General features: G+C 33.0%; 1 pseudogene; it reads left to right on the top strand.

Annotated features, from left to right (window-relative positions):
- The first annotated feature begins 6263 nt into the window (after window positions 1–6263).
- On the top strand, window positions 6264–7103 carry LOC125612847 (annotated as a pseudogene).
- The last annotated feature ends 16364 nt before the right edge of the window (window positions 7104–23467 follow it).

The raw sequence follows: 23467 nt of genomic DNA, 5'->3' as shown, positions 1-23467 counted from the left end.
TTTGATTGACTTTAGACTTTTGGTATTTAACGTGACTTGGTTTCTCCTATGATTAGATTTTCCTTTACTGTAATACCTCTGCCGATTTTCACATGTTTTTATTTCCTCTTCTTGAAATATTTTGCTTAAGATGTTATGTAGTGCAGGTTTTCTAGTTGGACTGCGCCTGGGCTCCCATGGTAGTCTCGGGAATAAATCTTAAGTAGGTGGAAGACCTCTACAATAAAAAATTATTGAGCACTGAAGAAAGAAATCACAAAAGACCTTATAATATGGAAAGACCTCCAAATTCTTAGTGGCAGAATTAATTTTGTCACAATGACCGTATTGCCAAAAGTTTTCTAGAGATTCAATGCAATCTGCATCAAAACACCAATGATATTTTTCACAGAACTAGAAAAAATCAGTACTAAAATTTATATGGAAGAATAAAAGGCACAAAATAATACTGAGAAATAAGAGTGATGCTGGAGGCATTGTAGTACCTGATCTCAAATTATACTAAAGGGCTAGCGTCACAAAAACCTTATGTTGTCACAAAAATAGATATGAGATCTATATTTATGAAATTCAGTTCAAGGTTTCTTATTTACATTGGGTTTTTCTTCTTTTACTTAGGGGTTATTTAGAAACATTTTGCTTAATTTTAAGAAATATTGGCCTATTTGATCCATATTTTCTTGTTGCTTTCCAGAGTAACCGCACTGTAATCAGAAAACAGGTTCTGAATTACAGTACTTAAATTTTGTGGACCTTGTTTTATTGCTCAGATTACAATAAGTTTGGATAAATGTCCACGTAAATTTCAAAAGCACCTATTATTTTTCTACTTTGTGCTTTACTGCTTCAAATGTGTCAATGAGATCAAGTTTCTTAGGCCTATTTTGCATATCTTCTATATGTTTGTTAAATTTTTTTAGTTGGTCTATTACTTATGAGAAATGTGTGTTAAATTACTCCTATTACTGTGGAATTGCCCATTTCTCCTTTTACTTTGTTACTCTGTTATATGTACATTTGGAAATTATACCATAAGTTTTATCAAATTTATAACTTTAAAAATCTTCTGTTTGTGTTATATCATTTTAGTAAAAAAAAAAAAAGTTACTATCTCTGGTGATGCTTCTTGCCTTAAAAATCTTCCTGGTTTGGTATCATCATAGCTACACAAGAATATTTTTTTGGGGTGGGGTAGTGCTTAAATGGCATATTTTCTGTTCTTCTCTTTTTAGCACTTGTACTCTCTTTCACATTTATTCTTAATATCATTTCTCTTCTGTTTGAAGAACTCCCATTAGTATTTATTTTGACATAGGTCTTCTGGTGATGAATTCTTCTCACTTTAATTTTATAAAAGTGCTTTTATTTCACATTTACTTTTAAAGGTGTTTTGCCAAGTACACAGCACTCTACATTAGTAATTATTTTGTTTAAAGAAGACATTCACATTTCTTCCATTTCTATTCAGTATTCACTTATCAGTGTTACATAAGTCTTCTATATTTCATCTGTGGAAACTTGAATTTGTTATTTATATAATTACTAAAATTTGACTACTAATATAGAAGAAAAACTACCAAAATGAATGAAGAGTTTAAAGTGAAAATAAAATAAAAGATGGATATAAATTAAATTAGAATAAAATAAACTACAATTACGGACAATAATTGACAATTACGTGACAATCAATTTTTGCCAAAGTTTCCACTCCAGCTAAAGTGATTTTTGGTGGATTAAAAAGAGGCAGTGTTCCACTCTAAACTTATTTATAAAAATGTTTCAAAAAATAGTCTTTAGTAGAAAATTACTATCTCATAAATAATGATGGTTGCAGATGTAAAAAACAAAGATATTAGACAAGTTTGCCCCAAATCTTCTATTTTTAAAATTAAAGTCTCTTAATTGATGGAGTTTGGGATAATTTATAGCCAGGTGTTATAAATAGATTTTGCTCTTAAAGAACAATTTGAAGTCAGAAGCTAAGAACAAATATTTAATAAAAGTAGCATAATAATACATGTAGTCAGTTACATGTATGAGTACTTAATGATATTATGCATATGATGAAAATTATGCTATAACTTAGTTTGAGTAAAATTTAGTACAAAAGTAAAGTAAATTTTGATTCATATTTAGATCAGAAGTGAGAGAAAAACTTTTTAATAATGGCTATTTGTGAGGAACATAATTACTTAATCACTGACAAAATATTGTCTTTTTATTATTAGTTGTTCAAAACATTACAAAGCTCTTGACATATCATATTCCATACATTTGATTCAAGCAGATTATGAACAAAATATTTATTTCATTCCAATTAGAAGAGGACAATTTACTCTCTTTATAGTTTATTTAGTAAAATGTTATATTAAAGAAACTCTGAGGGATGTTTATAATCTAAACCAATGAATATAAATATAATTTGACTAACAAAAAGATATGATGTAGACATGGATATTACACAAAATTATAAGCCCTATGAGAGTATTGAATTATTCTCTCTTGTGTGGTATTTCTTGTATTCAGACTAAGGCTTGTCTCATTGTTGATGTTTGAGTTAGTAAGTTTTCAATTACTATAACAAAATCCTGAGGTAGCTTATAAAAATAAAAGATTTATTTTGGCACACAATTTTGAGGTTTCATCTATGATATCTTGGTCTCATTAGTTTGAGGCCTGTGGGAAGGCAAGAGGGGGTTGTGGAGAAAAACCTCCTTCTTATGGCCAGGGAGTGAAAGAGAAAGAGACTAGGTTCTCACAATCTTCGTCCTTAACGAGCTAAACACCTCCCACCAGGCCCCAACTCTTAAAAGAGTCTCCACCATATCCCAACATTGCCAGGATGGAGGCCAAGACTTCCATGAAACATGGGTTTTTGGGGTAGATTCAAAATCCAAAGAAATATGATGAAAAACATGAATAATTTTTTTTCTAAAATTAGATTTTAAAACATCTCAAGTATAAGAATTATGATAAGAGGCAATAAATAAAGTTTTGAGAGGCCCTATCAAGTCTTTATTTTTTATTTATTTATTTTATTGATTTTTTTAAGTCTTTAAGTATGATTTTTTTTATTCATTATGTGCATAGAATCAGGGTGGAATTTTGAAACAATATAAATATTGAATGTTCATTGATGTTGGCCCTATCAATTATTTTGATAGATACATCACCACCGTGGTGTGATCTCAGATGTCTGAAGATCAACTTTGCTCCACACATTACTAACATGTTGCAATGTATAAATCATTTCTCAATAACTTTGAACTCTTCATCATTTGCAGCACTTCTGCTTAGGCTACTAAGGTTTGTACATTTTCAACATACTCGTGAACATGACAAAAGTTTGAAAATAAAAATATGGAAAATAAATACATACTCTTGGGAGGGCAAGGTTATCCAGTGTTGGGATATCTGAGCAGCCTATATTTCTCAGCAAAAACATTTCATAAGTGTCTTTACTTCCTGCTTGGTTTGAAGTCCATTAGTGTTGAATTATTTGGTTAGTAGAATTTTTGGCTACACACAATAAGACACTTACCTCCATATTTAGCAAATATTGTGTGTTTACACTTAGCATAATATTAAATTCTGCAGTAGTAAAAAAGTGAACAATGCTGTTTTTTTTTAATGGAGATCACATTTTTGTTTTTGCAGGGAAAAATTAGAGCTATCTACATTTGGTAAAAGATGTGTTTAAAATCTGTGTCTGAAATCTCATAACAGGGTTATTTTCTTGAGGTCTAAATCTTCACCTGCTTTCTAAAGATGCCCCAATTGGTGGAGCTAGACAGTTCTGTTACAACATGAGGGCTTCCTGATCTTCTAGCTTTTGATTAAATTGAGAATGAAATTACTATTGGAAAAGAGGAGTCCCCCCGCTCAGAAATTGTTTTTCATTTTTTTGTATGTTGGTTTTGTCTGTTGAGATAAAATACCTTTGAGGATAGTGATAGTTTCACTCTTAAAATTAACACTAGTATTTAGCCAGTTAAGACACTGTGAAGTCCTGGTTAGGCTACTCCTTGTCTTGAGAAATAAATTCATCCTCTCATTTGCTGGTTTATATTGTCATCTGTAACTACCTACCCATCCATTCATCCTAGATTTTCTATCTATATCCATGATATGGATAGAAGTAATCATTCATCATTTCTGTATTCATTGTAATAATTGGTATTTTATTCCTTAAATACTGTGACCAAAATAATAATGCTATATACATAGCAGAGGCTGTTTATTGTAGCTCATTAGATAAACACTTTAGCTTCTTTTCACAATGATTAATTCAGTCAAGTAAATTATAAAAGGTATAAATTTCTTCTGAAACCACAGTCAAAATCAAAATTCAAGTTCTAAGCTGATAACAACCTCATTAATAGCAATAAAATCTACAGCAGTTATTCAACTTGAAAAGTAATTGACTCATCCCAGAAAGGCTTTTATTTGTACGGTTTAAATGTCTGTTGTACCCAACAACTTGTACTTCACTTAATTACTTAGATAAAGAGACTTTCAATTTCCTTTTTATAAATGATAGCTCTAACTACTATTTAAAACAAACAAATACTACCAGCATAATATTTTATGGTAAGCATCTCAAGGTAGTTTTAACAAAATTCTTATCATAGGTAAAGTCAAAAGTGGTAAGCTAATGTTCCTAATGATGCATAGTTCCAAAAAAGGAGATAAATCCAAGGTCTTTATCTGTGATCATGGAATGGTAATGTGCTAAGTAACACCTGTAATCTAAGATTGGAAGGAACTCAGCTTCCTAAATGGCTAAATTAACATACAGTGAAGAGCAGAAGACAGAAGGTGCTAATCACAGAACAGGGAACAACACTTCCCCAACTCCCCTTACCCCAAACCAGTAATCAGTAATCCATATTGATCAGAAAGTCATGGAAATCTTTTAGAAAGCATGTTTTTTATCCATTTTAACTTAATTACACTATAATATATATATAATTTTTTAAGTTTCTGGAAGAAAAAATATGTTTACATGAATATATTTTTTCACACATAAATGATACCTACAGTGGAATGGAAATAGTCTTGTTGGTAGCATTGAGAAGTTAAATATTTTTAGTAATTTGGTAAATTTCTAAGGTAAAAATAATAGTATAGTTTCTGTGCTAACATACACTCATTATTCTCATTTTTTCTTTCTTCTTTTTTAGACTATTGAGTCTTTGCTAACTCCTTAAAGAAAGAAATATACTGTATTAGTAACCTTTTCATCGCTGTTGAAAGACTTGACAAGAACAATTAGAAGAGAAAAAAATTATTTGGGGCTCATGGATTTAAACATTTAATTCATGGTCAGCTCCATTGCTCTGCACCCAAGGTCAGACAGAACATCATGGTAGAAGGTTGTGGCAAATGAAAGCAGACACCAAAGTCATATCCCCAGTAACCTATCTCCTCCAGCCACAGTCTATTTGACTACAATTACCACTGATTAACAAATTTTCCTATTCTGAAAATTTTACCTATGAACTTCTTGTATTGTTTCACACATGAGCATTTGGGGAAGATATCATAGCTAATCCATAATATAATCATACAGTAGTTTCATCTTAGACTTATTATAATAGATACATATGTCTACTGGCTATCTTCACTTTTGTCCCAAGTACACCTGCAACATATTTAAAACTGAGCTCCACATCTATTCTAAAACTCCACTTGATGCTGTACCTACATGGAGGTTGATGTCAACATGGCCACCTATTCATTCAGACTAGAAATTTGAGATTTACATTTGTTCTGACATTCTCCACTCTCACCCAAATATTTATTCAGTGCACACAGATTTAATTCCATAGATTTTTAAACTACTGTTGTTCTTCTCCACCACTGATGACAACACTTCTGGATCTAGCATGGAAAAAAATAATTCTGCTCAGCTCTTTTTTTTTTTTAAACCTCTGGCTTTGTTTTCTTTGAATTCACTTTCTAGATATGTCATATTTATTTTATAAACTTAAATTTAATGATATCTACCTTTTGATGAAGTATTTTCATTGGCTCCATATTGTCTTCCAAATTGATTCTGATCTCCTGTATAAGAGAGAAGAACATTGAGGCATGACTGGAGGGATGGTAGAGCCTGGGTCAGACCCGGTCTCCTGGAGAAACCATGTCTCCTGCCCTTGGGAGCTGCCTATTGTATCTGGAGCACACTGCTGCCCAAGTGGATCTTCTCTGTTAATTCTCCATGAGTTAAGAGGAATTCCTGAAACAGCATATCCCCCAGGATGAACTTCCTGGTTCTCTTCTTGTTCTACCTGGTGTTTGAACTGATTTGTGTTGTTATGATCTCCATCTGCTAGAAAACCCATTGTTTGCAAGTCTGATCCAGGAAGGAGCACAAATATGTTCCTGCATAATTCTAGGATGCCTTCAGAGAGCCATGCAAAAATTCCTTCATTACCCCTGTCAGACAGGTAACATTATCTTGCACCTGGTCTTTCAAGGGATGGTTTATATGGAATACACCTGGGAAATATTTGGCTACTGTCAAGAGTTGAAGTTCTCCTGGTATCATCCTCTTCTGTCCTATTAGTTGCTGATCGTGAGCCTGTTTTCTCCACCCTAATTGTTTAAACTATCTTGGCACCATAACAAAAGCAAATGGATTACTATATTTTCAACTTTATGAATTTGATGAAGTGATGTTTACCCAAAATATGAGGTACTCAGCTGTGACTTGATGAAACCAGATCCATCAAAGCACAGTTGTGTGTGTAACTGTTTGCAAATTGTTTTGACCATCACTGTGTTTGGGTGAACAAGTGAATTGGGCTGGAATACTGGGTACTTCTTCTTCTTCATTAATATTGAAGTCAGCTGCCACCATGGCCATTGTGAGCACCATATTTCTGATCTTCCTGTTGATAGAGTCAGATCTATACCAGGAAACTTATATTCATAACCTTGAATACCCCTGGGGTTTTGGACATGGTCTTTCCTACTTAGTACCTGTTCCTGAACTTTGCAATGATTATCTTTTTGCTGGGCTTTTTCATGGTCCTGAGCTGTCTCTTGGGGGAGTTCTTTGCTCTGTACCTGGCAGCCACCAACCAGATCACAAATGAGTGGGACAGTTGCAACTGGAGCTGGTGCCAGTATTGCCATGTTGTGGCTTGTTCCCAGTTGGTGAACCCCACATCTACCAGGACATTCACTCCCATGGCCTTTGGGGCAATCTTCAATAGATCTTTCTACCTCCTGTCCCATATTATAAGAAAAAGAAGAAATTAAATGGACAGAGTGTCACTGTCTTTTAAATATAGTGAACATCTCTTTACATATATTAAAAAAAGAGAGAGAAGTACCTTGCATGCCCTTTCCCTCAATTGCATGCACAAGGGTAGAGGGCCAGGGGAGAAGTTTTAACTTTAAATCATGATGGGAATTGGGGGTTATGAGACTGGACATTAATTTAAAAGAATGTCTAGGAAATTCATGAGAATCATTTGAGTTCAGCTATGGGCAGAGGAAGATTTAGACTCACAAAAAAAATGGAAAGAATATGAGAGGCAAAGTTGGACCATGCTATGCTCTCATTGAAAACAGGATTCATTCAATATACTGGTTACATTTGTGCTTTTCTATAGCTGACACTGTTTCTATACTCCAAGTTCATGGGATTTAGAATGTCTTATCTCCTATGATGCCTTACTTAATTTTCATTATCATTTAACATAAAACTAATTATCTCCCTGAGCAATTCCTGATACTTCAAATCTTGGTTTGTAGTCTTTATCTTTGTTCACATCAGACCCATTGATTTACGATTGCCATCATGCTTGCAGCAAAGGATTTTGGTCATGCGTTTTGGACTGATTATCTCATAGCTTACAAATGCCTTAAACTCAGAAAATGTGTCTCATTCATCTTTGTATTTTTCACTGCTGAGAACTGCAATATGATCAATAAATGAATGAACGAAATGATGCTGTAGAGAGGAAGAGAAATGGAATTGTCAAAATCAATAATAGAGAAGTAGGCACAATTATTTTCCAGGGTGGATGAGGAGCTCCATCTTGGAAAGTCCATATTGAAATGGCAATAGACATTTTTATAGAGCTTTCCCGAGGATGTAAAGAACACAAACTGTTGACAAAGAGCACAAAAGTTCAGTTAGGATAATATCCTTAGAATGTTTTGAATTGTGAACACACACACACACCCATATATGTGTATGTATGTATGTATATATATGAATGAATCTGCACAGGGCAATCTGGGAGTTACGAGGAACAAAAATATAGGTCCCTGTGTTTCACGATAACTTTGTACCCATACACCAACTTTGGGGAATAATCAACTTCTGAGGTGATTCATTTGATTACTGAGTTACAGAGGAGACAAGGGATTCTTTTGTATTCTTAATAATAAAATTAAAACAAAAGTGGTCTTATTACCAACCAGACCCATTTTCTCTAAGGAAAAAAAAAGCTTCTTCTCCCAATATTTCATGTGAAAGAAAATAAAAGTGAGTTAACTGTTGTATTGTTTCAACACAAAAATAGAAAATAGAATGATTTTGGCTATATACAATTATTTCAGTTCCTTTAAAAAATCAATGATATCTTGATATGATTTTAAGTATTTCTCTTGAGAAAACTTTAAAAACTTTAGTTGAATATGTTTTTCATTTTTTTTTTATTTTTTGAAATGATATCTCAAGCTAGAAGACAGAGTTTTAATGATATTATTGCCAAACAGTCATCCCTCCATATTTATGGGGATCACATCTATGAATTCAACCACATGTGGATTGAAAATAATTTTTAAAAAAATTGTGTCTGTACTGAACATGTACAGGTTTGTTTCTCTTGTAATTATCCCCTAAACAATATTTTATAAGAAGTATTTACATAGCATGTATATTGTTTTAGGAATTATAATTTAGAGATGACAGAGTAGATAGGATAATGTCCTAGGCTATGTGGAAATACTATACCATTTTATGTAGGGAATTCAGCATCCGAGAATCTTATAATCTACGTGGGTCCTGAAACCAATCCTCTGTGTGTCCTGAGAGTTGACTGACTGCACAAATATGTTTATATGTGTAAATGTGTCCATATATGTATCTATCAATGATCACTCCTTTCTTTTTATTTTCTTATAGTATATATTAGTTATTTACTTTGAACCTTATAAGATTATCTAAAGTTTTAAGAATTTCTTTCAATGAAAAGTCTCAAGTTTATCATCCCTAGTTGTTAACATAAGTATGAAGAAAAAAAAAGCATCTAGAGACTGACTGTAATAACCATTATATGGTCACTAGAAGGGAAATGGAATAAGAAAAGATAGAATTAGCAGTGCTTAACTAGTGTTTTGTGTTATACTAAGGGCACTAAGCTTAAAATAAAATTAAGGGGCTCAAATAACATAAAAGTGCCACCACAATTGAGTAGCAAAATATAAGAGTCAGATTCATTAGAGCTGGTTTGGGACTTACATCTTCAGAGTTCATCTCCAAAGCCATTGTCTATGCCACCTTAGTTTTACAATGACATTTTCAGCCTGCAGTGTTCACACACTGGATCTCCATCTTCTCACTGAATGGTTTATGGCAACAGGAGTCAATAGCCATGAAATTGCAGGTCCCCTAATAATATTACCACTTACTAAAGGAAACAGCTGCACACAGTTGTACAGGTTTGTATCATACCTAGTGCAAGAGAGGGCATTTCACTGGATTTGCTAAGATTCTCCTTACCCCTATCAGTTTTAAAATGGAAATATTCTTACCTGGAGAGGCAAAGGGTGGATTTAACTTCCTAAGTGAAAGCAAGTGTTTGTGTGAAATCTATTTATTTGTGGAATCACTGAAGATATTAAAATATTCTCATGTGCACACCCATTTCCTCATCCAAAATAATTTTCACTTACAAGAGAAAAATTAAAAGGTTGAGCGCATGTGTACTTAGGCATGCACACAAATATAGATAGACATATTCATACATACATATATTTGCATATTTAACATACTTAGTTGAAATCTTTTTTTCCTTCTAAAACCAAAGCTGCCATAGAAATGAAGTCTGCATTTTGTGAATTAAAATAAAGCACTCCTTGAATATTGCCTCTTTACTAATGAAAGAATTCTGTTAAAAATGAGAAGAATGGTCTTTTGTTGGGGACCTTTGTTTCTTCATTGTTGTTTTCTCTTTTTTAAAGTTTTGGTTTATTTAAATTTTCAAACTAGAAAAAAATGTAATTTTTTTTTCTTTTGGGTTTCTACTTAGCTTACAAATAAGTTCTAAGACATTGTTTGAGTAAATTATGACAAGCAAAAATCATCCTGATATAAACTAAAATCAATATTCAGTCATGTGCAATTGCATTTTATTTTAGTGAATGTCAGAATAATGATATGTGTGTGTTAAACCACAAGCATCTAAAGGGCTTTAAAATGTGTGGTTGGGGGATTTTCCAGCTGCTACACATCCTGCCAGATGCTTCAGTGTTTGGGTCTGTTCCACAGTTCAGGAATGGAATAGCTTATTCTGCAGAAGTGCTGTCGCCTGCATTCTGATGGTTTCCTACAGCTGCTGCATTATGTGTGGCTCATGTCCAGGGGACCTCTGCCCATCAAGCACTTTGCTTCAGTTCAAAAATACTAATCACAGCAACAAAGCCAAGAATAGCTACTCTTTGTTGCACAAATTTATTGCTAATTTATTGTTTTTTGTTATGACAATTCAGCTGAAATTGTATCACACACTTACCAAATTCACAAGATTAAAACTTAAATACTAAAATAATTGGAAATAAAGCATAAAACAATCATATAACCACAGAGTTATAGGCTAGTTTCCAAATGTCACCACAGAATACTGATCTCATTAACTTAAAAAATAATGCTATACATACAAAGACATGCATGTACAATAAAAACTTAGATATCTCTACCACGAACATTTGTATTACAAATAACCTTTTCAGCAAACGTGTGCACAGGGGACATTTTGAAACTCATAACACTTGTCAAGAGGAAATTAATTTCGACTTGAACTAAGCTAATGTGAATGTCAAAAATGCCCTTTGGAAATTTAATCACAACATTAAAGATCATGCCCAAGGAGTAAATTTGCATAAATAAAAACAATCTACAACATGTCCTAACTGTTGTTTTAATACAACCTAGTTTAGTAAATAGCCTACTTGTGTGAACTTGGGTATGTCGTTGAACCTCAGTGTCCTCATATAAGTGATTGAGTGTGAGGGTAGAGTGAGGCATGTGTTCAATGTATTTTTGAAAATAATAAAATCTGTGAGTCATTAAAGATTATTAGAAATGTTTAGATCATGCACACATATATCACATATATAAATATGAATTAGTTGCATTTCTAGTGATAGTAATACTTTCTTACATTCCTATTAAATGTATTTCTATATGTTCTTATGAAAAACTCAATTATTTGAATTGGTTTTATGAAGTAGTCCTGAAATCAAAGAAAGAAACATACCACAACATCTTTTTCTCCAGCATAAAAAGAAGTGAGAAATTTGACTGTGTGTTTTCTAAATGACTGCTAAAAATGTTAAAATGATAGGAGGATTGTCACAGTAAATAAAACAAGTTAGAACATAGAGCTAGATCTCTGGGATATGTATGTAAACACAATAAACTTCTATATTTGGGTGTCAAGCTGGTGACTTCCAATAATTGTTTCTTTTTTAGATTTCCAGAAAACCATGGTTAGGAATGGGTTTGCTCATGTACATATTTATCTTTGAATACAGATCAAGCACACAGTTAGGAAAAACCAAATGAAAAAAAGTTTGTCAGGATTTGTTAAACTGTAAAATAAGACATAGTCCCAAAGAGCAGAAGAAAAATTCCATTTTATTTCAATTTGCCAAACATCTTTTCTTTTCTTTTTCTTTTTTTAAGAACTTCATTGCAGCAGCATTCTTGTGGCAAGTAAAATCAGTATGTTGTTCAAATCTCTAGTTGGGAACTCAGAATTGAATTCTGGACTTAGCCCAATTTTAGAACCATCAGAAAGAAAATTAAAATTAAACTTTAAAGCTGAAAGTTTCCAAAGCCTTTTAAAAAAACTGAAGTAGATTTATACATAAATTTAAAAAGATTAAAATAAGTGCTAAATTTCATGGGCATATGAATTGCATTGGCTCATCCTGACTATAATTTTGTAGAATAATAAACAAATTAATGTTATCAATTATGAGATTAATTCAAGCTGTAAATATAAACCACACTGGGTGATCATTTTATGATTTAACCCTTGGTTTCTCATTTTAAATTTGTTACCAAGTTTAACTATAACGATTGACAATTAATGCTTAACAAAAAATGAATGTATAGCCCAAATATTATTTTCTCTTAAAAAAACCCAAGAAATTAAAAAAAAAACTTGCTTTTTTATTCCTAACAAGGTCATGCACATGGATATTCCCTTATTCCCTCTTTTGAGGGAAAGGCAGTACCAGGGATTAAACTTAGGGGCACTCAATCACTAAGCCACATCCCCAGCCCAATTTTGTATTTTATTAGAGACAGGATCTCACTGAGTTGCTTAGTGCCTCACCATTGCTGAGGCTGTCTTTGAACTACTGATCCTCTGGTCTCAGCCTCCAGAGCTGCTGGGATTAGAGGCGTGCACCACCGTGCCTGGCTCACTTATCACCTTTTTAAACATTGTTTTAATATTGTCACAATGCGTCTATTTCTCTGATTTTTTGATATTCAAGGCCATGCTTTTTATTGTATTTTTATTCTCAGCATAAAATTTTGTCTATGGCATATAAGATTGTGAACAGTTGTGAAGATGTGACAAGAAAATTAATGAGTGTAGCAATAAGTGAATGCAGAGAAACACGCAATTGTTGTCAGTATCAATTAGATTATCAAAAGCTCAAGGTCAAGTCAATATGCGAGATAAAGGAAGCCACATCTGACATTGTACATGTCAATGTGTGAGGCTCCAGACTAAAGCTCAGTAGGTAGGAAGGATTTAAGGTTATGGGTTCTGAAGAAACCAGCTATGATGGCCTTGTCTACTTAAGCTTTCTGGTTATCAGTCTCCATGTTTGTAATATAAAAGGATTATTTTAGTTATCTTTATATTCCTTCTGTGTTTAGCAACTTATTATGATGGTTGATGTTTGTACTATTGAGCCACAAGCTTTGTAGGCTCCTCCTCACATACTGCTTTGAGGCATAGGCACGGAGTCACACAGAAAACCAGCACAAACTTCTAAAGGTGTGCTATATGCCAATTAAAGCAGAAGCAGCAGAGACACAATAAAGAATTCTGGTGTGGTCTTGGTTGATGATGATGGTGGGGAGTGTGCATGAGAGAAACAGAGAATGGGAGAAAGTGTGAATGTTCAGGAGAATTAATTTTTGTGTTTTTTAAGTGACACTAAAACTGGATTTTTAAGGATGAGATTTGCAGGGGCACTGTAGGGGGTGTAATGCTGTGAGTCATTCCAAATATCAGGAAATAGCACTCACAAAGAATAGAGCTTCAAAGCAGTGGGAATATAAAGGAAATTGGAAGTAGTTCAGGTTTTGTTGGAGAATTAATTTATATGACAAGTTGGACACTGGAGTTGTAGGTGAGAGCCAGACTTAAGAACCTCAGGGGTTCCATGCCTAAGGGGGTAGACTTTATTCTTTATGCAGTAGCCAACTCCTTGGTAACTTGAACAGAGGAGGAACATGACAGATGTTTACTTAGAAATGTCATGACACTTGCTGAGTAAAGTCTACATAAAGGGAAAAAAACCAGAGGCTGTGGTTCTTTAAAGAGGAAAGTTTAAATGAGATTCTGGTAAGAGAAGGTGGGTTGTAAGCTGGAGCCATGTCAGTAATACACAGAGGAGCCTGTGATGAGAGACACTTAGAAAGAAGGATCAATCAGTAGGACTTGGTAAGTGACTAGAATTGGAAATCATGGGAGAATTACAGAGAAGAGCAGAAGATCTTTTAGGAGAAGAGATGATTTTGTAAACAAAGATGGACAACAAAGAAACATTAGTTTGTTGGTAGAAGGATGATGAATTTGGTTTGAGATATGCTGTATTAAAGTACTTTGGGAACATTCAGGAGGGAATAGCCCATTGAATCTAGAATAACATCCATAAATCTTACTGATCCTGCATGAGAACTCCTACATGATGCTACCACTTGTCCTTTACCTTCTACCCTAGTCGCACACCACCCTTTCTATATTCTTTAGACCTGAGCTTTAGCATTTTCTTCTGGCTCTGTTTGAAATACTTGTCCATGCACCTCTATAGAGCTGGTTTATGTTTATTAGACCTTAGCTTTTTATACATGTTCTCAAAGACTCCCTAGTATGGTTCATTACCCCAGTCATTTCTATCATCACCTATTTTATTTTTTGCAAAGTTTATGTGACTGCTTAAAATAGTCTTGGTTACTTCTGTATTTACTTGCTCTCAATTTGAAAGAAAATCCCTCTTAGAAAAGGAATTTCTTGTTCGATATTGTGACCTGTACACCTGGAACAGTGCTGATATTTACTAACTTCACTGATGAAATTTGTTGAATGAGTGATTGTGGGTATGGAATTACAGAGCGAGGCTGGGCTGCCACTCAGGTGTTGTGACAAAGGATTCATATAGGAACAAATGCACATAAAACTTCAGAGAATTTCCATCACTCAAGGTCCTTCCAGGATGTTACAAACCGTCCACACTAGCAAATCGTTTGCCCAATCAAGTATTTCTATAAAATTCACAAAATAAGCTATTTTAAGCACAATTGATCAAAAGCACTGTCTTTTTCCACTCTGTCTTCCCTCCTCCACCCACCTGGTGTTAGATGATATTGAAAAAGATATACATGGGATCTGGCTCAGGAAACATTGAGTCAGGATACATTTATTTTGTTTTAATAGGAAGAATTTATGCAGTTTTTAAACTGCAAAATCATACATAAAATTATGTACAGAAGGGAATATTTATTTATAATGAGAACTATAGTAATTAAAAGTTACAAATTTTTAAAAAACTAACAGATTCCCAAACATCACAGGGTCCAAAAAAATAGTATGTTTTGATATTTAGGCTCTATATACCTGTGCCATTTATCTTTTTCTGTTTTTAACTACATACTCTCTAATCTCGTGTTCAAATGGAAGTGCTTTTGTAATATCTTCTATGAATATATAGAAAGATAATTCTATTTCTCGTATATTTGATTTTTTTTTTCTTTTTTTGTGGTGCTGGGGATTGAACCCAGGCTCTTGTGCATGGGAGGCAAGCACTCTACCAACTGAGCTATATCCCCAGCCCCCTCATATATTTGATTTTTGTAACAATGTTTTAATTATTTAGCAAATTATTTTTAGCATTATAACTTGCTAAAGAAAAATGTGAAGGATTATTTTCAGATTTGGGGAAAACCTCAACATTTTGTAATATGGAAATTATTAATGTCACGTTCTCTGTTTTTAGTACATCTTCAGGTTTGTGCTCTACCAATGTGAAATTTCTACGAATGTATAAATTCTGAGAAATTCTATTTTATGTAATTGCCTCTGAAAAAATCAGTCCATATGTTTATCTTTGTATATTCTTTTTTATATAATATATTCCTGAAAAGAGAATTTCCATTCCTTGTGAGATAAGTTTTCTATTTATATGTCATTTATTCAACATTGGAAGATTCTTCAATTGTGTACGTTTCACAGCTTTTTAGTCTCCTGTTTTCCTCACAAGCTTCTGGTGCCTGGCCCCATGGAGTACAGTCATATTTTAATTCAATCTCTGACCCTGCCCCTCTCTCTCCAGGTTCCATTGGGTCAGCATTACAGGCTCAGGCTATCTCTTCTCCAGGAGAATTAGCCAGAAATTGACTTTGTAACTACAGAGCTACAGGTGACATGCGTGTAGGATGGTCACAAGGAAAAGGAGATGAACAAAAAGGGCATTCCCACATGAAATGCTGAATAAAAGAACTCAGAGGAAGAATCAGAGAACAAGTGGCCAGAGAAGAAGAATTATAACAGGAAAAGACTGAGATCCAAGAGAAAATTTCCATTCTGAAAATAGATATGTTTAAACATAATGTTTGTACTGAATATTCATTATTAATTCATAATTTAAAGATTAAAATAGTATTATATTAAAGATTAGATTTTATAGCTAACAGTTTGAGTCCCCCGCCACTGCACAAATCTTTTAATAAATACAATGAAACACTACTATTAAAGTTGAGTTTCCTTATGATGCCTTCCCCAATTTATTGCCTTTGTTCTTTTTGCTTCCCGGAGGCAGCTATCATCAAGAATTTAGTGATTTTTTTTTGTTTGTTTCAAGCCATATTTTATTACATATATAAATATCCACAAAATACATGTTATGTGTACGTATGTGAATACATACATATATATTAATGTATATATGTGTAGTTGTGTGTGATTTGATAATTTACAAATGATATAATAATTTCTGCCATTTGTGTTTTCTTTAGTTAATATAAAAATTTGGATTGATCCACATCAGCACACATAGCTCCAGTTCACTTAAATTACAGTACAGCATTCAATTTTATGAATATACCACGGTTGATTTGCCCAGTTCCCTACTGACTAACATTCAGATTGTCTCCCATACTTCATGATTATAAACCATGCTATAATGGCAAATTTGAACATGTAACGCTGTATACATGTGAAAGCCTAGGAACAAATCTTTTTTTTTAATTTTCCCTTGAATGGAAACATTTAGGTTTAAGGTGTATATGTCATAAAAACTTGCTGATTAAGGAACCCCTGTCAGGAAGTGGTCCTTGTTATAGAACCTGGAGTCCAGCCACAGCTGATGGTTTTAACATAGAATTTTTAAAAATGTACCTGCATTGTTCCTTGGGTCTTCTGTAACAAAGTGTCACAAATTGAGTGATTTAAACAACAAAAAACATTTTACCTTCTGGAGACAAGAAGTTCAAGATGAAAGTCTCATCAGGGTTGGCTCTTTATGAGGCTGTGAGGAAAGGATTTGTTCCAGACATTTCTCTCCACTTGTCTTCTCCCCATGTATCTTCACATCACATTTTTACTATGTGTGCCTGTCTCTGTGTCTCAATTCCTCCTTTTTATAAAGAAACTAGTCAGATTAGATTAGGGGTCACCCTGATGACTTCATTTTAGATTGATTATCTCTGTAAAGACTCCATCTTCAAACAAGGTTACATTCTAAGGCATCAGAAGTTAGGACAACAATTTACCTTTTCTGGAAAAAAAAAGTTCAACTGATAACAGAGCCAAACTTAAACATTATTTCATGGTATCAATGGATAATGAGTAAAACAGTACAATGATAGGAGAATTTGTCATGATTGTTTCTAATACTTTGCCTATATTTTTGTTGAGATGGAATACAGGTCACCAGGCAAGTGGCTATTATAAAATAATACATGCATGAAAAAAAAATCCAGAAAAAAATCTTCTACACTGTTGGGGGAATGTAGATCAGTATACCTATTATGGAATACAGCAGGGACAGTCCTCCAAAAGTCAAAAATAATACTACCATGGGTGAATATGGAGGACATTATACCAAGTGAAAGAAGCCAGATGCAAAAAGACAAATACTGCATCATCTCACTATATATGAGATTTAAAAATGCAAAATGCTTAGAAATAGAGTGGAAGAATGGTTATCAGGAGCAAGAAGGAGCAAATGGTGAAATACTGATTTAGGGGTACAAAACTTCAGTTAAGTGGAATAGTATCTGGAGCTATGTACTGCATGGCAGCTATGGTTAATAATAACCTTCTATGGACTTGAAAATTGCTGAGAGTGAATTTTCAATGTTCTACCACAAAAATACTGTAAGTATATGAGATGATAGATATGTTAATTAGCTTAATCATTTCATAATTTTTTTAAAGAGAGAGAATTTTTTAATATTTATTTTTTAGTTTTCAGTGGACACAACATCTTTTATTTTTTATGTGGTGCTGAGGATGGAACCCAGTGCCCTGCGCATGTCAGGCAAGCATATAATGTTTTTATATATAAAACATCATGTTATGCCCCATAAATATACATAATAAAAATAAATTTTAAAAGCAACCCCCCAAAAATAAAGCATACAAAATAGCAATAAAATATAATATTCATAATATAAATATAAAACAGATATTTGTAAAACATTGTCCTATGTCCAAAGATATGCAGTCCTTTGAATACCTCCTATCTATCTATCTTTCTTTCTTTTCTTCCTTCTTTCTTTCATGGTAGCCTCTAAAATAATAAGAAATTGTCCAAGCAGTAAACTCCTATCTGTATCAATTATTGTTGGATTAATAGCAGAAAATGTAAATGCTTATGGTATGGGAATTTGGTGGTTCTTAAGGACTCAGCAATAGATACATATTCATATAATATTTATATTCACATATATACTAGATGTATGTGTATGTGTGTATACAACTTCCACGAGTATGTACTTAGATTATATTCTAAAACTTAAAAATCAGAGGAAAATAACTTCTGTTTAAAATAAATACATAACTACAACAATCAGATAAAAATCATAACCATTATGTTCAGAGTTAAACAAAGAATTAACAGCATTTATTATAGGTTGAAAAGTTCATAGGCACTTGTATTAATATGTATATATTTCAATTAAATTACTGTAAAATTACACAGAGTTGGTAAAAGCAAAATTAGTTTATTCTAATTATGATCCTTTCAATTAGATATAAATAAAGACATAATTTTATAACAATGGCACACATTTAAAAGTAATTTTATTCTGCTCCTCAGAGTGCTCCACACTGTAGCTATTTTCTCTGTGAAATTTTTTTGGCTCTAATTCTATCACATGGGCAGATTACATTGAAAACAAAAAGAAAGGGTCATGACCTTCTACCTAACCTTTGCTATTTAGATCCAAGGCCCAAGGATTTAGAAAATGTAAATTGTCCTGGCCTGTTTCCTGACAAGACAAGAACATACATAGATGAATTATTTTTCTAAACCTAAACCTTTTTTTCTCCTTAAGCACTTCTCAAATGTTAAATTTAAAGACAGTTAATTACCAGCTATTCTTTAGATCCCTGGAAAACAATTTTGTACTCAGAAAAATGAGCATGAAATCTAGGCTATTACTTCTTCTTTTTTTTTTGATTGGTGAATGAATATATATATTCATGTCAAAAGGCAATAACTTTGTATTTTTCAAAAGACCATAATAGTATGGAGGCTAGCACTTGTCAACTCAGTCACACACACACACACACACACACACACACACAATTGTAGATATATTTCTGATTTCCTCTGATAAACAGTAGTAAAATTGCTAAGAAACTGGTAAAAAAAAAAAAACACCTTAGGAAAACAATAAATAAACAAAAACAAAACTTAGCACCAACCATAACATTAACTTTTAAATGACACATTGGTTTATCTAACTTTCCATGATCTATACCAAGTTCATCAAAAAATATTTTCATAAAATCCATTTCTATAAAACTAACAAGTTCTGTAAAAATATCAATAGTGTGCAAACTTATAGCTGCAAATCAATGTCCAACTCCAAAAGATCCTCTTTCCTATATATTTTATAAAAATTGTAGTATTGTAAGCTATTGATACTTCTTGGAGTGAGGTGTAAAACCCCACCAAACAAATCCCGGAAGGGGTAGGATATTGTGATTTCTGAATCCGCCTATGTATTGTGCATGTCCTTCCTTTTATTTTTATAGACTGTATTTGTAGATCAGCTTTAGAATCACAGCAAAATTGAGCAGAGGCACAAAGGCTTCTCATATACCTCTAGTCCCTCTACAAGCACAGTTTCCCTCATTGTTCACAATCTCACCAGAATGGAACATTTGACAAACTGATGAACCTACACTGACTGAAACATCTTTATAACCCCAAAGTCCATAGTTTACATTAAGATTCACTCTTGGTGTTATGTCTCCTATGATTTTGGACCAATGTATGACATGTATTCATTATTGTATTACACAAAATAGATTCACTTCTGTAAAAATTCTCTGTGCTCCACCCATTGATTCCTTCTTTCCCTCTAATCTCTGGTAACCACTGATCTTTTTATTGTCTCCATTGTTTAGCATTAAAAATGTCCTATATTTGGAATCATATATAGCCTTTGCAGATTGTCTTCTTTGACTTAGTAATTTTTATTACTAAAAATAAATAAGGTATCAAGCTATGAAAACATATGGAGGAAACATACATGCAAACAATTCCATTGTTTGCATACTATAATTTTTTCATCCATTTACCTCCTAAAGACAGCTTGATTGCATATAAGTTTAGGCAATTATAAATAAAGCTGTGCTAAATATTATGGGTATAGGATTTTATGTACACATACATTTTCCTTTTCTTTAGGTAAATACCAATGGATGTAATTCTTGGCAAGAGAATGTTTTTTTTTTTTTAATTTTTATTGTTGGTTGTTCAAAACATTACATAGTTCTTGATATATCATATTTCACACTTTGATTCAAGTGGGTGGCAAGAGAATGTTTAGTCTTAGAAGAAACTGCCTCACTGTCTTCTAAAGGAACTGTGATATTTTGCATTCACATGAGTGATGCAAGGCCATTCTGGTTGCTCCACATTCTCACCAGCATTTGGTGATGTCAGTTTTCTGCTCTCTGGCATTCTAATAATGTGCAGTGATATATCATTGTTGTTTTAATTTGCATTTCCCTAATGACATAAACATCTTTTCATGTGCTTATTTGCTATTTGTGTACTTATTTGATTAGGTATCTATTTATATCTGTGTCCATTTCTTAATCAGGTTGTTTGTTTCCTTATAGTTGATTTTTAAGAGTGATCTCTATTGTTTGATAACAGACCTTCATTCGATGTATCTCCTGCAAATATTTCTTTCCCATCCTGTGGCTTATCTTCTTATTTTACTGACAATGTCTTTCATGGAGCAGAAAAATTAATTTTCATAATCTTATCACTGATTTCTTTCTAGATTGTGCTTTTTGGTGTTACATATCTAAAAAGTCATAATTAACTCAAGATCATCTAGATTTTCTCCTATATTATCTTTTAGAGTTTTTTAATTGTTCACTTTACATGTAGCTGTACAATCCATTTTGGGTTAATTTTTCCAAAGGGTGTGAGGTCTCTGTCCACTTTTTGCATGTGGATTTCTAGTTGTTTCAGCACCATTGTTCAAAAGATTATCTTTGCTCCATTGTGCTGTCTTTGTTCCTTTGTCAAAAATGAGCTGATTATAACCAATCCCCAGCTTATGATGGTTTGACTTAAATTCTTATTAATTTGATGATGATGAAAAAGTTAATGTGCATTTAGTAGAAGCCATACTCTAAATTTGAATTTTTGAATTTTTTTTCTTATACTAGTTACAAACAGTAAGATACTGGAGAGCAGGAATAAGCTGCAGCTTCTAGTCAACCACTTGTACCTGAGGTTAAAAACTTGATGCTCTACAATGTACTATGTCGATAATCAGGTATATTAAGTACACTTCAACTGATATGTGAAATTTTCAACCTACCATGGTTTTTTCCTGAATGTAATCTTATCTCAGAATCCTAAGTAGCAGCTGTATGTTTGTGAGTCTATTTCTGAACTCTTATTCGGTTCCATGGATCTATGTGTTTATTCTTTCACCAGTATCACACTGTCTTGGCTATTGTAGCTTTATGGAAAGTCTTGAAGTTAGGAAATATCATCCCTACTTCCTCAGTATTGTGACTATTACTATAAAGGTTATGCTTCTTATAAATTTTACGATCAGTTTTTCAACAGCCAAAAAATAACTTGTTGGGATTTTGATTGAAATTTCATTACATCTGAAATTCAGTTTGAGAAGAATAGAGGATATTGAGTCTGTTCTTCTGGGAATATAGAGCATCTCTCTGATTATTTAATTCTTTGATTTCCTTCCTCAGAGGTCATAGTTTTCTCATATAGATCTTGCATATGTTCCCTATATTTATACCTATGTGTTCTATTTGTGTGTGTGTGTGTGTGTGTGTGTGTGTGTGTTAATGCATCTAGTGCAGTGTCTATTCATGTCAGGATGATGTTTCCAAATACTTTCCTAGGCCTGCTCTCCATTTCATGAAGTGTTATTAATCAATGGATATAGAATTTCAGTAAGCAAGGAAAGTAAATTCTAGAGAACTTTTATACAACACTACGCCTAAGGCAACAATACTATATTGTATACTTAAAATTTTATTTATGGAGTAGATTTTATATTAGGTGTTGTTACAATAATAAAATATATGTATTTTTTAAAACAAATAGCTTGTAAAGTTTTTTTCCCTAGTGCTCTGCATACTAACTGCCAAACATTAAGATGAATGATCTAATTTTCCTTGTCATTTAACAAGTGAAGTGGCAAGTGTTAGTATTTACTTCTAAGAAACAAATTATGACATCAACATAGATGGAACAAAACATTGATCCATTTCTTCAACTTTAATCTCAACTAACTATTAACTGACTTTGAGTCCAGAAACTCGCTGTGTCCACACTGACACATTCCCACCACCATTATCTGGAATGATACTCTGCACATTGCCCTTGGGCATGAATTTCCTGATTGTGAGTGGGACTGTGTTTGCTGTCAAGCCATTCCCAGCCCACTGCATTGCCCAGACTGTCTTGCCAATTAGCTTCAGTCTGGGCTTAACTATTGTGGAGCACAGGGGACAGTTGGAAGCAGAAAGTGTGACCTCTACCTCATCACCTGTCCATCCTGTCCTAAACTCTTCCTTGAAAAGAGGCTCAGATACTGGTTATATTTTGCTGTGGATCCTTCCAGAAAAATCCAATGTGGTTTAGGTTTCCACCAGCTGACCTGTGCCTGTGAGTTCTTTGTTTTCAGATACCAGCCTAGAGGGAAGCCTACCTTGCAGCTCTTTCTGATCTTTGAATTTCCTCTTAGTAGCTTGATTGGCTTCTTGGCTTGTTTATCATCTTGGCAAACAATTAACAGCACTAAATTTTCTTTGCTTAGAATACAGTAAGTGGTTTCTGGGTTTTTTATTGTGTTTTAGTTGGACTGTGGCAGATAAACTCTGTTGGATGATATCATAAGAATCATATTGAATATATATATTTCAGTATTATTTCTGTGCCTTGTAGACTATGATTCCTTTTATTAATTGATTTATTTTCTTAATTTAACTGATGGGAAAATTATAAAAGTTGTACATATTTGATTCTGTTTTAGACTGAAAGTACTAAACTTATGGCTTCCATACTGGTTTAAGTATTTCTCTAAGAAAATAACATTTTCTTTAATAAAAGTACACAGCAGCATTACTTTGATAATTAGTTCTAATATACTAGGAGAATATACATGTAAGTAGATGACAAATTTATCATGATGTTTCATATATATATATATATATATATATATATATATATATATATATATATATAT

Source organism: Marmota marmota, unplaced genomic scaffold (assembly GCF_001458135.2).
Source record: "Marmota marmota marmota unplaced genomic scaffold, marMar, whole genome shotgun sequence".
Classification (NCBI taxonomy): domain Eukaryota; kingdom Metazoa; phylum Chordata; class Mammalia; order Rodentia; family Sciuridae; genus Marmota; species Marmota marmota.
Note: the sequence above shows the minus strand (reverse complement) of the source record. Positions and strands in the feature narration are given on the sequence as shown.